This window comes from Xenopus tropicalis, chromosome 6 (genome assembly GCF_000004195.4).
Source record: "Xenopus tropicalis strain Nigerian chromosome 6, UCB_Xtro_10.0, whole genome shotgun sequence".
Classification (NCBI taxonomy): domain Eukaryota; kingdom Metazoa; phylum Chordata; class Amphibia; order Anura; family Pipidae; genus Xenopus; species Xenopus tropicalis.
In genome coordinates this window covers 58,661,740-58,678,766 of record NC_030682.2, presented here as the reverse complement: position 1 = coordinate 58,678,766, position 17,027 = coordinate 58,661,740, and positions in this window count along the sequence as shown.

Below are 17,027 nucleotides of genomic sequence, written 5' to 3'. Positions count from 1 at the left end.
AACAAGTATGGAGACCCAGTTAAAGCAAATTGCTCATCTATATAGATCACTTGACCACACCTCTTTTTTGTCTACATCTGTCCAGTTGATGGTGGCTCAAGTAGAGTTAGTCCTGTGCCAATTGGTCAGAGTTACATTAGCAGCTTAATGCTAATAGATGCCCAGAGAATGTATCCATGTAACAAGCGCCGGTGATTTACACTAATTAGTCCATTTGAGTGTCCTTTTATTAAATAATTTGATTATTGAAACTTAACAGTAGCGGCTGCATTTCCCACCCTAGGCTTATACTCGGCTTATATTCGGATCGGCTTATACTCGAGTATATACGGTAATAATAATAAAATTATATAATAATAATATAATATCATATTAAGACACACCCTTAAATTCATATGGCTTATCCTCCCCAGTGGATAACACAGCAACCCCCATCATATAATTACACACCTTGGGGACCATATAATGACTATTTCCAAATGCTAACTCCCAGACAAACCCCTGCCAGGTTGACCTCCCACATGGCACACACAGGCAGCATAGGGCAGGCAGAGTATGGCACACACAGGCAGCATAGGGCAGGTAGAGAATGGCACATACAAGCAGCATAGGGCAGTCAGAGTATGGCGCACACAGGCAGCATAGGACAGGTAGAGAATGGCACATACAGGCAGCATAGGGCAGGCAGAGTATGGCACACACAGGCAGCATAGGGCAGGCAGAGTAGAGCACCCACAGGCAAGGTAGGGCAGGCAGATTATGGCACACACAGACAGGCAGTACATGCAGTGACACAATGCTCGCACTGCTCCTACAGTCTGCCTGAGGTGTGAACGGGGGGGGGGGGGCACACAGAGGGAGGTCGCAGGTCACCAGTTGGATAGCACTGTACAACTGTATACAGTATATAGCATGCAAACTATATATGTTAGTTTGCATGTGTAAGTTGTAAAATACATTGAATAATTATATTGCTTTATAGAGTTAGAATTAAACATAGTAAATTAAAACTGCTTTTTTGTGATCCAACATTTCTTAGTGTCCACTAAATAATTAACAAGGTAACTAATATATTACAACATTGAAGTGTTAATAATTCTGCTGCACTCCAAGGAAAAGATAGGAAAGAAAATGTGTTTACCCCAGTTCACAACTGATCTTGAGGCTGACTCCCTCCACTTTGTTTTTGACCCCCTATGGGGCCACAATTTAGGAACTTATGTAATAAATAGATTTCAACATGAAGAGGATAGATATAAGACAATAAAAAAGTTGTTGCCTAAAGTGGTCCAACTGCCAGATGACAAATCTGGTCTAAATCAAAATACATACCTACCTATTCTAAGCAGAACTGATCCAAGTGGGGGAGTATAGTAATATGTGTGGACACTGTGCATACATACCTGTGAGTGTATGATGTTAATATCATTTAATTGTATGAATGTACTTGTAAATGTGCACAAGATATCTGTATAGATTTTTACAGTGAGTCAGTCAGATGTTAAAGGAGAAGGAAAGGCTAATAAAGAGTTAATCTCAAAATGCAGGCTTACCTTCAGTTGTCTCAATAGTGCCCTTAAGTCTCCCCATATATCTCCAGTTCAGATGATCAGAAGCAAAACAGGAAAAAAAAACTCTGAGCTGGGTAGAAAGATTCCCATAATGCATCGCTCTTTTCCAAGACTTGGAGACTTACTACTGAAGGCGGCGCATGCGCACAAGCAGGCACGCTCCCCCTAGCGTCTGGTTATGAGACGCTATTAGCTATTAGAAACGGATGCAGCAGCAGCTGGGGCCATTACAACAGGACGCAGCCGGCAGGTGCAGGGGCAGAGAGGCAAGCGAGGAGAGGAGCGGGGACGAGAGGACGCAGGTGCAGGGAGGGGAGCGGTGAGGAACGGTGTCGGCTGACAGGTGCTAGGGCGGAGAGGCGAGCGGGGACGAGAGGACGCAGGTGCTGGGAGGGGGAGAGGTGAGCAGGGAGGGGAGCGGTGAGGAACGGTGTCGGCTGACAGGTGCTGGGGCGGAGAGGACACAGGGAGGGGAGGGGAGAGGAGTGGTGAGGAACGGTGACGGCTGACAGGTGTTGGTGGGGGAGAGGCAAGCGAGGAGGCTAGTGGAGCGCCATCTTATCAGTGTTTAAAACATGGCGGCGCAGACAAGGAGAAATACTGTTTACTTCGGGAGGACCGTACTGGTCAAAGGAGCATTTTTAGAAGAAATGATTTCAGTGTTCAGGTACATGCAGGGGCCCTCTATTACATACTAAAAGATGAGCAAAACCCTTTCCTTCTCCTTTAAGTTGCTGAAGTTGGGAATGCTTTGAAGTGCCTTTTTGCTGGTTACCTTGGTATTTAGTATAGGTGGGTGATCAACACCAAGATATCACAGGAAGCCATCTGAAGGGTCTTTTGCATTTTAAAGTAAACTGGGTGTTCAGCTGTTTGTGGTGAAACAACATCCTTATAGGAACTACCTGACTGACTAACACAACAAGATTATGTTACCTGATTATCTTGTCAGCCAATCAGAACACATCAATACTTTGATCAGTGAGATTCTAACCGTAAGTGAAGCTCTGACACACACAAAAACACTCAGACAGATACAAACACGCATACAGAAATAGAGGGGTGTGCAAAGATTATATGGAAGGTCAGGGAGAAGTCTTCTGAAGGCTATTCCCTATAATAGATCCCATGGGCAGATCTGAAAGAACTTTGTATTATTTGCTGTCTCTGGCCTGGACAATCTGAATAAATTTGCTTCATCTCTGGAAAAGAACCGTGGTTGTCTCCATTTACCTGGCTGTGGTAAATAGTGGAATCTCCAGTATATTTGCAATGATATACTACATACAGTATCTATATCTACACTATACAGCAATTGTACTGCATAATTAAGGGCGATATTTTAAATTCTGTGCTTGTGTATCCGATTAGGTCATACACCAGTTCCTCTTCCTGCTTCTTTTTGCAAAATAAAAAGACCTCTCTGTAAGTAGACCTATTTTTAGAATTATAAATATATAAATGCCTCAGGAGTACTTTACCCCTAATAACCCTCAATATTCTTAGTCATTTGCAGCATGACTTGGGTAGCTAAACCTATTTATAAACAAACACACATTATAGGGTATTGGCAAAAAAGGCAGGTTTCATTACCAGTGTTCACAGAAATAGATGCAGCAGTAAAGCATTCTTTCCAGCCTCCCATATGAATGGCAGATGCTGATGGTGTCAGGTGTGTATAAGGAACACATGTGAGCAATACTAAGAGAACCCTAACCTGAGTGCCAGAATATTCCACATGTAGTATGTTTCTCATTTGTGTGAATTGAAAGCATCTGCAGACAAACAAAGGAATTTTAATCACAATGAGAGGACTGCAGTGATGTTTCACAAAAATAAAACCAGATTGGCTCACTCATCTCTTCTACCATCAGCTTTGTTCTTGGCTCTGATTAAAGTATATGTCTCAATGTTTATGTTTTAACAGTCTGATTCCATTACCTTATGTCTGCCTCCACAAACCTCAACCCTACTTGGGGTTACGCATAGAATACTGTGTATTCAAGTTTAGGCTTTCATTCTGCTTTAATCTGGAAAAGAAAAATATGCAATATCCTAAGGTTTCATTCTGTACCTTGGCTGTGTTCTCATCAGATCCATCTAGATCAGCAAGGGTTTCAGGGACGACATACTGGTAAAGTAAATTTGCTAAAAGCTTTGGCAAGGAAATAATTTTTAAAGATATCTTTGTGGTTGTGAACACTGATGTTAATTTATCAAACACTGATGTTAAAACACAGTGAAGGCCTTAATAATTCAAAGGAAGCCAAAGGTTTACCAATGTAACCGCAAGTTCTATGTTACCAGATAGTCACTGGGGAGGTGCAGCAATATCCATAGATGCTTGACACTGAATTAATCGCCTGCCTGTGGTGAAATAGGTGCAAAACTAGAGGAACACAGTCTTTGTAAAGAATAAGCAAATATTCTACAGTGCAGATCATAAAATTGCTCCCATTATTCTACCTTCTGAAGACTAAAGCTGGCCATACATGGGCAGATTTAAAGGAAAAATCTGTGTAATAATGAAACTGGGTAAAACATAAAAAATGCATTTGACTTTTATGAGGTTAATGGAGAGTGTCGTGTATAAGAAACATAGCTCACTACTGCTGCTTGCAAAGTTCAGTCAGTAAATGTAATCACTGATATTGTTATTTAGGAAACATATCAGGCTTAGCTAAGAAATGACATAATCAAACCTGTAAAATGTGCAAATCCAATAGAAATAGCAGAAGGCTTTAAATTCCTTTAAAAACTGCTCTTATCTTTGTTGCTAACTACCAACTGAAAAACTGCATAATCCAAAACATACCACACATTATTTTACCTTAAAATTTGAGCCATTTAAAGCATTTGTGACCTTCTTTAGGCTTTGCTCAGTAAAGGCACCAGCAGTGGTGTAACAATTGATGGAGAAGACCTCACAAGTGCAGAGGGCCCAAAGGCATAGGAGATCCAGCAAGGTTGTTTACTATCTTCTATCTAAGATTCATACTTGATGAGGTGATGATTGTAGAGATACACTGTAAGGATGCACCTATATAAATATAAAAGGCTCATTTAGAATATTGTACACTAGTATTTGCTAGGTGGAAAAGTAGGTCCAGTTTTGTATCCACTGGAACACCATACAAAAAGTGCTTGTGCTTGGCACAAGGAAGCTCTGCACCTACATTTCCTGCCCACATCCTACCCTTTTACTATGGGTGCACAAAGTTTTACTGACTACCGCAAATCTTTTCAAGCCATAATTGTAGTGTGTAAAACATGCCAAATTGTGCCAACTTTTTGTATTTTGCTCTTTATTAGTAAATTGTCCCTAATGATTTACTATGCATACTAATGACATTGCTAATTACCCTTTCCAGAGCCGCCATCAGGGGGGCACAGAAGGGACAGTTGTCCCGGGGCTGGGTGATCTTTACTTTTAAAGGGGGCCTGGCCGTGCTACAGTTTTTTGACTAGCTCCAGCCCCCAATACTTGAATCCAATTGGTCACGCCCTGTGCGTACGTGTGATGTCAGTACGCACTGGGCGCAACATTATGAAAGGGCCTGTCTCCTTTCCCGTGGAGACACAAGTGTGAAGGAGTCGTTTGGGAAGTATCGCTGGAGCCGCCGCTGGAGGAGAAAGAAGACCCTGGAGGAGGCACTGTCTAACGGGGGGCACTGTCTTTTGGGGGCATAGATTTAGGGGGGCCCTGTGTATGGGGGCTTTTGAGGACCCTGTTTTTGGGGGGGCACTGGCCAGCATAGAGTTAGGGGGGCCCTGTGTATGGGGCAATTGGGGGCCCTGTCTTTGGGGGGCACTGGCCAGCATAGAGTTAGGGGGGCCCTGTGTATGGTGGCAATTGGGGACCCTGTCTTTGGGGGGCACTGGCCAGCATAGAGTTATGGGGGCCCTGTGTATGGGGGCAATTGGGGACCCTGTCTTTGGGGGGCACTGGCCAGCATAGAGTTAGGGGGGCCCTGTGTATGGGGGCAATTGGGGACCCTTTCTTTGGGGGGCACTGGCCAGCATAGAGTTAGGGGGCCCTGTGTATGGGGGCAATTGGGGGCCCTGTCTTTGGGGGGCACTGGCCAGCATAGAGTTAGGGTGGCCCTGTGTATGGGGGCAATTGGGGGCACTGGCCAGCATAGAGTTAGAGGGGTCCTGTATATGGGGGACATTGGGGCCCTGTCTTTGGGGGGTGCTGCCCAGCATAGTGTTAGGGGGGCCCTGTGTATGGGGGCAATTGGGGGCCCTGTCTTTTGGGGGCACTGGCCAGCAGAGAGTTAGGGGGGGCCCATGTATGGGGGCAATTGTTGGCCCTGTCTTTGGGGGGCACTGGCTAGCATAGAGTTAGGGGGGGCCTGTGTATGGGGGCAATTGGGGGCCCTGTCTTTGGGGGGCACACTGGCCAGCATAGAGTTAGGGGGGGGCCCTGTGTATGGGGGCAATTGGGGGCCCTATCTTTGGGGGACACACTGGCCAGCATTGTAAGGGCAGGCCCTGGGCACCAATGTATTGGGGGCACACTGATGGGAGGGGCCATTGTGGGAGTAGCCCTTGTGGGAGTAGCCCTGAGGGAGGGGGGCCCAGAAAATGTTGTTGTGAGGGGCCCCGTGATTTCTAATGGTATTTTATCAGGCGAGACTGGGCATGTGCATTGGTGCTCCCTGCAAGTGCATGAAACCTGCATGGGCACAGGTACCTTTTCTAAATTATTTTTTTCTGCATAAACAATTATGCGGCCATCTTAGCATACCACACTTCAGATTGCATTCATGCATGATACTTAAAGGAGGAGGAAAGGTAAAAATCACTGGGCGGTTAGGCACCCCCCAGTGACTTTAATCGCTTACTTTTTACCCTGGCTGATGCCCGTTAGGAGAAAACTGCACCAGCCTGGGGTAACTGCAGCGAGTGTCTCCTCTTCATTCTTTCTTCTGAATCCCGAGGCAAGTACATGTGCATTGGAGCAAAAAGGCTGACTTTTTTGTTAAAGTTCGGCTTTTCACTCTACTGCTCATGCGCAAGCACGCAAAGACAGAAGAAGGAAGACGAAACACTCGCTCGCAGGTACCCCGGGCTGGTGCGGTTTTCTTCTCACAGGAGCACCAATCTGGGGTAAAAGGTAAATGATTAAAGTCACTGTGGGGTGTCTAACATTTTGGCACCCCCGGTGACTTAGCCTTTCATTCTCCTTTAAGATCTTCAATGAGTTTACAATTGTATCCTTCTTCTTAGGTTCCATCATGAATAGTGTCAATAAAGCAGGTCACAGAGTGTCAATGGATTCCCCAGACATTCTAAGGAATAGATCAGGGATCCCCAACCTTTTAGGGCTCTGGCACACAGGGAGATTAGTCGCCCGCGGCAAAACTCCCTGTTCGCGGGCGACTAATCTCCCCGAGTTGCCTACCCCTGCCATCCCACCGGCGAACATGTAAGTCGCCGGCGGGATGGCAGACGCGGCGGCGCGATTTCCCATGAGCTAAATGGAATTGGAGTGCAACACAAGCATAAAAAAAAGTTCCTGGGGGTGCCAATCAGAGCTATAATTGGCTATTTGATAGCCTCTGAGTTTTTATGCAACCAAAAAACTTGCCTCCTCCAAAAATAAGCACCTGCTTTGAGGCCACTGGGAGCAACATCCAAAGGGTTGGCAAGCAACATGTTGCTCATGGGCCACTGCTTGGGGATCACTGGATTAGATGATATTTAAACACCCCATAACTGCTAGTCATGCTGCACTTTTTTGTATAACTTATTAGCATCACTTCTTGTTATGCCCTATCTATGCCTGTTTCTGAGAGAGCATAGGAAATACAGGTCCCCCTGGGGTCTGCCATTCTCTTGTAGAACAGAATAATTTCCCCCTACCAAAACCATAGCACTTACAAAATTGTAAAGCTTTGTTAGGTAGCAGGTTCTGTATTGGATGACCCAAATTGCCTAGGATCAATCAAAATTGTGCTTTGAAATGCCAATTCCAGGGCCCTGTGAGGCCTCAACATTTTCTGTATGTCACTGTGAGCCACAAATTCTATGTGCTGCTAATTTTCTGCAAAAAAGCATATGACATTTAGTACTCTTTGAGCGCACATAACACCTAACCTCAAACCAATTTCGCATCAAGAAAACATAACACTTCTAGTTTCTATATGGCTTTTACATTGTTTATGAAATCAACCTCACTAGTTTTACCTGCTACCACGAACAACACAGAGTTAACGTTAAACAAGGGACCTCATATATATCCATATTTTTTTCCTTTACACATTGCCCCATTAAAATTGCCTGGCTAATTTCATCGGTGCAACTCTTTGTGCTTCTTTGTACTCACTCTGCATTCTGCAGTGCTGCATACAGGAGGGGCAAGTGGTGGGTGGAAGGGAGTGTCCCCTGGAATATGCAAGCTGGGGACCCCCAAGAATGCAAGGCACTTGAGAGTATGTACTTAATACTTGCTTATAGTTTACAGTACAAACACACATACACACATATATATATATAGGAACAGAGTGCTGCAACCACAAGGACTTGAAGAAAAATAAAAAGTATTTATTGAAAGTGAGGCACTCTGTTCCTCTATTGCTATTTTTCACCAGCACCCCTGGGGCAGTTGATTGCTGAGGGGTGTGCTCTGTTTTTTTCTTGTGTATATATGTAAATAGTATTGTACAGTGTATATATATATATATATGTATATATTGTGAGAGATGCAGCAGGTAATGCTGTGTTTTATGTTACTGGCTTAGGAAAAGCCAAATTAATAGACTGAATGGAGAGCAGGAAAGACCCTCCATTCCATACTCCACTTAGTATTTTGATTTGGCCAGCTGTAGGGAGCTGCCTGATTAGGCTGCAGGTGAGCAGCAAATAAAAGGGCTGTGGGATTACACGGTAGGGGGTTGCGTTTGAGGTTGATTCTTAATTCAGAAGGTCACTCTCAGAGCAGGGCACAGGGCAGGAGGGCTGCCTGCCTGTGTCAGGAGCTCCCAGAGGAGCTGGGGGTGCCACCTGCCACTGTGAGGAGCAGAGGGAGTTCTGACCAGGTGGATGAGTGCTGAGAGGACTCGGCAAGGCTTAAGGTGAAGCCTAAGTGTTCCAGAGTGTGGAAGTAACCCCTGGAAGGTGAGAGCCCTGAAGGAGGGACGTATCATAACTATGAACTGTTTATGAACTGTCTTATGTTGATGCTGGGAATAATTGGCCCTTAATAAACCTGTGTTTTGTCTGAAGAAGTTCTGCCCCTGTCTCTTATGCTCCAGATCCTCTGCATGCCTGCCTACCTGCCTACCATTGCTCATTCCCCAAAAATTACGTGTACAGGCAGTCAGCATGTCACAATATATATATATTCAGTATATATAGTGAGCTCAACTTTCCTTTTGGCTTTAACTATTTTATATTATATATTAGAGGGTTACTGAGGATAAAGGGAGGGTAAGCAAGAATAATATATTACGTATATCTTTTGTAACTCACTTTGGGGTTCAGAGTGGTACTGTTACATTGATACTTTGTAAAGATTGAGGTACTTTAAGATTGGCTTACCCCGATTTTGAAGAATTTCAATCATTCCCAATGGTCTCATATAGAAGTAGCCGCACTTTAGGATACTTTAGAAGATAACGAAGGACTCAGCACTCACAGGACTTGGAAAAAATAAAAAAAAATCTTTAATGTGCAGATATCAACGTTTTGGTCACATCCTGGGCCCTTTTCAAAAATGATTTACCCGTCCTTAGTGTAAGGTTATTTGTAAGTTATTTACATATATATCAGTTTCGCCAAGTAGAAGTTACAACACTTTTTGTACATAGTCCTCCTCATCGGTCAAACCTTCCGACTACCAAAAAATCATCTGTCTGGAATATCATTAAGAGTAAATGATGCACTGGTGAGCTCTGTAATTGCAAAAGGGACTGGTAGACCAAGGAAGATCTCCACTGAAAAAGCCTCAAATGCCTGTCCAACATATCATAAACACTCTTCAGGAGGCAGGTGTGTCTTTGTCAGAAACTGCTATCCACAGAAGACTTCATGAACAGAAATGCAGAGGCTACACGGAAAGATGCAAACCACTAGTTAGCCATAAAAAAGTCCTAAAAGATTACAGTTTGCAAAAATACTTAAAAGAGTTTTCGGAATCCTGGAAAAGGGTGTTATGGACAGAAGAGACCAAGATTAACCTGTATCAGAGTGATGGCAAGAGAAAAGTGTGGAGACAAAAAGGAACTGCCCAAGATCCAAAGCATACCAGCTCATCTGTTAAACATGGTGGTGGGGGTGTTGTGCCTTGGGCATGCATGGCTGCCAGTGAGCATGCCTTCCATATGCTGAGAATGAAGCTTAAAGGGACAAGCCCCCAGAAGAAGCAGGAGTTAAAGGTGGCTGCAGTAGAGGCTTGGCAGATCATCATTAGAGAAGATACTCAGCACCTGGTGATGTCTATGAATTGCAGGCTAAACAGTTATTGCATGCAAGGGATATGCAACAAAGTACTGGCTGCTTTAATATACCTACCATTACTTTGTACCAAACCTTATGGTGCCCTGAAATGAGGGGGTCTTTGTATAAAAAGTGTTTTAATTTTTACACGGTGAAACAGAAATGTATACAAATAATTTTAAATTAAGGTCTGGAACGTGCACTTTAATCATGTCTAAATTCTTTAATTTTAAAATATATACTGAGGAGCAGATGGGTGAATCAAAGAAAAACGTGTCTTTGTCCCAAAAATTACGGAGGGCGAAATATAAAAATACTGTACACTGTATATATGTGGGCTGGCTGGGATCATGAACTATATATAATTTTGTTTGTTTGTGTACCCCTAGCCTGACGCCAGACACATGCGGCAAAACCCAGAGGCAGAGCTGAGGAGCTGGCTCTCTTTTACTGGTTCAGTGTGTATGAGAGGTTCCTGGATATCCATATAACATTATATTTAAAGTACATTTTTTTACGTAACTTTAAAGCATCACAACTCTTAAACTAAGCTTGCTTAGGAATGTTCTAGAACTTTCTGGGGAAAGGGGAGGTACTGACATCTGGAGCCTATAAAAAGGGGCTGGAAATGGGTAAGGCTAACAGAACATATATAAAGGACATGCTGATTGCCTTAAAGTGAAAGATGTCATCGGGGAGGGTCCAGTGGGTACAGACTGGCCATGAATAGGGATAGACAGAGATAGGGTAGACCTGTATTAAATCACCTTGGAAGTGACAGGAATGTCAGACTGTTGCCCCACCTAGGAGGTTAGTGGGGTAATAACATTGATAGCAGACAGGCCTTGGATATTTCATTGGGCAGGGGCTGTGTTGTAATGCCTTTGAAAGGCTAAATTGATGTTGACATCTGTTCTATAGAAAATCTGAGGGTTTTATACTAGTTGTTGTAGTAAAGCCTTATGATTTTGGGAACAGTATTGAAATAAATGTTAATCATTTTATTTGCTTAAAAATACATAAAGTACAACCATACATTGATTGCAAATATAGATTACCGCCTTTAAATGTAATTAATAATTTGTTTAGCACTGTGTTTTCACAGTTAAACTGTAGACACTTATTCCCTTTTCTTCTTCAAAGTTTTTCTTCTCTTTTTGTTGGCACAACTTCTGCAGACTTCCTTTAAATGACTTGGTGTCAGCTGACAATGGGGTTTTTTTTAAAGGTAACAAGAGAAATGAAACTGTGAAGGCTAAGTAACACCAAAAGCTTTCCACTTTATATGTATTTTTGTATGTATTTTACTGTACTTTTGTACGCATATTGTTAAATGCAAAACTATAACCTATATACAAATAAATTTAATGTCCCTTTAAAAATCTAGAGAATGAGCCTAATGCTTTGCATCAAGTAGCTGTATAGACAAATGCTACCAGCAACTTCTCACCTTCAAACCAGTGTCACGATGTGTTACTTTCTTGTTGCCTTATTGTTTTTTTAGTCCAAGGTCTTGTAGACCACAATATTGTCACCTCAGCCTATAAAAAAAAAAACAAACATAAAACCTTTTTGCTGCTTGTGGGCTCATAGATCATTCAATTTGTTCAACGAGGAAGGCATTAGAACTCCCAAAATGTCCCCCTCTGCTGGCTGTGTGTGCCATAGTTTGCCTACCCTTCCTGTGTGTGCTGTACTCTGCTTGCCCTATGCTGCCTGTGTGTGCCGTACTCTGCCTGCCCTATGCGGCCTGTGTGTACCATACTGTACCTGCCCTATGCTGCCTGTGTGTGCCATTCTCTGCCTGACCTATGCTGCTTGTGTGTGCCATACTCTGCCTGACCTATGCTGTCTGCATGTAACATACTCTGCCTGCCCTATGCTGCCTGTGTGTGCCATACTCTGCCTGCCCTATGCTGCCTGTGTGTGCCGTACTCTGCCTGCCCTATGCGGCCATAATAAGAATCTGGGGTTTTTGTACATAAGTTGTCTAATTCCAGGCAGTGTCCCCCTTTAGATTAGAGGAAAGGAGCTTCCATTTGAAGCAGCGTAGGTGGTTTTTCACGGTGAGGGCAGTGAGGTTATGGAATGCCCTTCCTAGTGATGTGGTAATGGCAGATTCTGTTAATGCCTTTAAGAGGGGCCTGGATGAGTTCTTGATCAATCAGAATATCCAAGGCTATTGTGATACTAATATCTACAGTTAGTACTGGTGGTTGTGTATATGGTGTATGTATGTGAGTGTGTGGATTGGTGGGTGTGGGTTAAGTGTGCTGGGTTTGCTTGGATGGGTTGAACTTGATGGACACTGGTCTTTTTTCAACCCTATGTAACTATGTAACTAAGTGTCATTCTTTGGCTACTAAAGCAAATAAAGTGCTGTCTTGTATAAAAAAGGGCATTGACTCAAGGGATGAAAACATAATTTTGCCTCTTTATAGGTCCCCGGTAAGGCCTCACCTTGAGTATGCAGTGCAGTTTTGGGCTCCAGTCCTTAAGAAGGATATTAATGAGCTGGAGAGAGTGCAGAGACGTGCAACTAAACTGGTTAAAGAAATAGAAGACTTAAGGCCCCTATACACGGGCCGATAGAAGCTGCCGATATCGGTCCCTTGGACCGACTCGGCAGCCCGTGTAGGGGCAGAAACGAGCAGGCTGGCCGACCGATATCTGGCCTGAAATTGGCCAGATATCGATCGGCCAGGTTAGAAAATCCAGTCGGATCAGGGACCGCATCGGCTCGTTGATGCGGTCCCCGAACCGACTGCCCCATTGCCGCCTACATAATTTTTTTTTTAACTTCAAGCTCCCCGATATCGCCCACCCGTAGGTGGGGATATCGGGGGAAGATCCGCTCGCTTGGTGACCTTTAAACTAGCTCAAGGTTGGGGATGTCTTCTTTGGATAAAAGACACTTGGAGGGGACATGATTACCCAAGTACATTAGAAGGCTTTGTAGACAGATTGTGGGGATTCTTTTTCCTAAAAAATGCTATCCCTTTAGATTAGAGGAACAGAACTTCCATTTGAAGCAGCGTAGGTGATTTTTCACAGTGAGGGCAGTGAGGTTGGGGAATGCCCTTCCTAGTGATGTTGTGACGGCAGATTCTATTAATGCCTTTAAGAGGGGCCTGCATGATTTTTGAACAAGCATTTCCAAGGCTATTGTGATACAAAATATGCCATATACAAATTTGAAGAGGGAAAAATCAGACAAAAAGAAAAAAAGAAGTAATGCCTGTTAAACCATAGCAGATATATGAACAGGTACAGAGTGCTGGCTGTATAAAGGGAAATATATTTAGAAACATCTCCTGTAATAAATAGGCATTTTGATCTCTGTGCAAGTCCATTGACTTTTAATTTCTTTAGAATGCAATGATCCTTGCAAATTCATGGCTGACACCTACTGGCTGAGTAAAGAAATATCCCAATTCCATGTTCCAATGCATGTTACCTTAGAATGTGCAGTGTCTGAAGCTTTGCAATTCTCTCTTGATTATATTAAACTAGCACAGAATGAGTTCACTCTGTGAAGTGCTTGTTAAACTACACAATGATGGCATTGCTGACTGCCCCTTTATACAAGATACACAGTACATGGGATCTGGGCATCCCCTAGCAATCCTTTGTGATTCACTCATGACATGCACGGAAGGAGCTTCAGGGGACACAATAAACTCTGCTTAGAGCAGGCATTAAGCACAGGACTCACCTACTCTAAATATGGCATTTAAGGCACAATGTGTTAGATATATTGCAAGCATCTCTTATAATGCATAGTGATTGTGCCTGTTGTGTCATGCCCTTTACATAAATATGCCTGGCATTCACAAGCGTTAAACTGTTTTTCTAGACATGCCAAGTTTGTAGAAAATCAATTATTGGTAAAGGCCATAAAGTCTCTTACAATTTACACAATTTTATTACAAGGGGGGCTGTTTAATTAGAGAGTATAAATCATGAAAATCTGCCGCGTACAGCTCTGCAAAAAAAATCTCTCCATGTGCACTTTGTCAATACACCCCTAAATACCCCAATGTACCAAAATATACCCCAGACATGCCAGTATAATTACTACAAAAAATGTATAACGGACATATTAACCACAGATGAGCCAGTATAATCACTGAATAATGGGCATTTTAACCCAAGACGTGCCAATATAAATATTATGGAAAATGAAGAATCAGCCTATTAACCTGAGATGTGCCAGTGGCATAATTACTACAGATAATGGATAATATACAAATTAACACCAGACAAACCAGTATAATCACTGTAGAAATGGCCAATGAGCACTCCTTTAACCCTTGACAAAACAAGTAAGATCACTGAAAAATGACTAATGAACACTCCTTTAACTGCAGACATGCCAAAAAGATGAATGCAGAAATGAATAGATTGAAAGCATTCCCTCACCTACACTTGCAGAGGCACAATGCCAACACCAAAGTTCTTTTTTCCTGCAGCTCCCATGCTGCTTGTCTCTCTTTCTGTCTGGCTCCTGTAAAATATCCAACATAGCTCTATTTCCACTGTGGAATGCACAGCCATCTTGGATTTTTTTCTCAAGGAGCTGAGAGAGCTGGGAGAGTGGGCTGTGAGCTGTGCGGTATGCAAATTTTCATAGGGAGGCAGTTGCCCCTATTTACTGACACATATAATTGTGAGCAACTCTATGGGCTTTGTCAATAAATTGATTTCTTACAAACTTGGCATCTAGTTATTGTATAAAAGCTTAGTCTAGAAATGCTTGATGACTTTGCCCCTCCCTGGAATATTTTCTGTGGACACCCATAACCAGAAAGCTACTTGCATTTACTTTATAGTCATGGTGCATGTGTGTTCTGGTTCCTTTTCTCCCCACTCAGAGATGATCAACCAGATCAGAGCAAATACTAAAAACATAAAACTTGGATAACTCTATTAACACATGTATGGGAAAATCATCTGTACCACAAAGGGGCAGCACAGGCTGATCTGGGGAATCTGTACAACATGTTATTGAGGGATAAGAAGGGGGAAAATGTCAATGAACTCTTCATTTCATATGGTATGGTGTGAATAGTCAACATATGTCAGCAATATAAAACTAGAAAAGGAAGTTTGAGAACAAACTTCATGTTGGTTTAAAAAACATGAAGTCCCTGAATGAAATCCGGCTGTTGTTGGCTCCGCCCAGTTTTTCTAACCTTGGACCACAATTATATATTAAAAACCACCGTGTAAAATTTAGGGACACTTTTTTTAATAGCAGCAATTTAAATTTCCCCACTGAAAGTCAATGAGTGACACCTGGTTGGTGGCCCCACCCACTTTTTATAACCTGAAAATGCAGTTTAGGGGCCCTAGGATTAATAGTTAAAGAATGGCAACAATTTAAACCAATAAAAGACAATAGGTGAATAGGAGTCAAAGTCACCCAGTGACAAACTGTGCAAAGTTTTGGGACCCTGACATTAAACATGTGAAAATGGCAGTAGTTAAAATTTCTCCACTGAAAACAATGGAAGAAATTTGATTGACTTTTGGTGGCCCACATTTTCTAACCTTGAGTACGAAGTCACCCAGTGACTGTGCAAAGTTTGGGAACTCTGGCATCAAACCAATAAAATTCAATAGGTGAAATCTGATTTGCTGTTGGTGGCTCTGCCCACTTTTTCAAAACTAAAACTGCAGTCCTCTAGTGACCAACTGTGAAAAGTTTGGGGACCCTCATGTTAATATTGTGAGAATGGCAGCAGGTTGAATTTCCCTATTGAAAGTCAATAGGTAAAATCTGATTGGCTGTTGGTGGCTCCGTCCACTATTTTTAAAACTTGAATATGTAGTCACCCAGTGAGTGACTGTGCAAGTTTTGGGAACCCTGGCATCAAAACAATAAAATTCAATAGGTGAAATCCGATTGGCTGTTAATGGCTCCCCCAAATTTTTCTAACCTTGAACCACAGTTACCTCTCTACAGACTTTACAGAGTTTGGGGACCCCGGCGTTATTACTGTGAGAATGGCAGCAGGCTGAATTTTCTCCATTGAAAGTCAAAAGATAAAATCTGATTGGCTGTTCATAGCTCCACCCAGATTTGGGCATCCAACAAATATTATATTTTCATTCAGGCTGACCCCATGACTGTGTGATTCAAGTTTGGGGAGTGTAGCCTCAAAGCTGTAAAATTGGCAGCAGTTTCAATTTCCCCTTTAAAGTCAATTGATGAGATTTGATTGGCTCCTCCCACTTTAGGTCATCTAACAAATGTTGCTGTTAACATGATTATGTTATTCAAGTTTGGGGGGTGTAGCTTCAAAGCTGGGATGAAAATCTTACCTGTCGAAGTCAATGGAAAAATCGGGGTGTTCAGAGCGGCGCCACAAAAATATGGGGGGCGGGATCATTTAGAAAAGCACAAGCAACCTGCTCTGCTATAGGGCGAAGAAATGTGGAGTGTTTGGGTGTTGTACCCCTAAAACTGTAGGAGGAGTAGCGTTTAGAAAATGGGGGGCGCTAAGAAGAAGAAGAAGAAAAAGCGGAAGAATAAGCTGAAGTCAAAGAACAGTATGTTGTGTTTTTAAAACCAACATAACATAAAGGGAAGTTTGAAAAACCTGAAGTCACTGAATGAAATCTGATCTGTTGTTGGCTCCACCCAGTTTTTCTAACCTTGGACCACAATTATATAGTAAAAACCACCCTGGTTTTAATAGTGTCTGAATGGCAGCAATTTAAATGCCCCCACTAAAAGTGACATCAATGAGTGACATCTGACTGGCTGTTGGTGGCCCCACCACTTTTTATAACCTGAAACTGCAGTTACCCAGTGACTAACTGTAAAGTTTAGGGACCCTAGGATTAATAGTTAAAGAATGGCAGCAGTTTATATTTAAACCAATAAAAGTCAATGTATGTACTCATAGGTTGATATGCCCATTTACCTACTTAAGGTTTATTTTCTAATCAATTTGTCTGATTTAGTTTTTTTTTATTTTGCTGATTGTTCTTTATTTCTTCTGATTT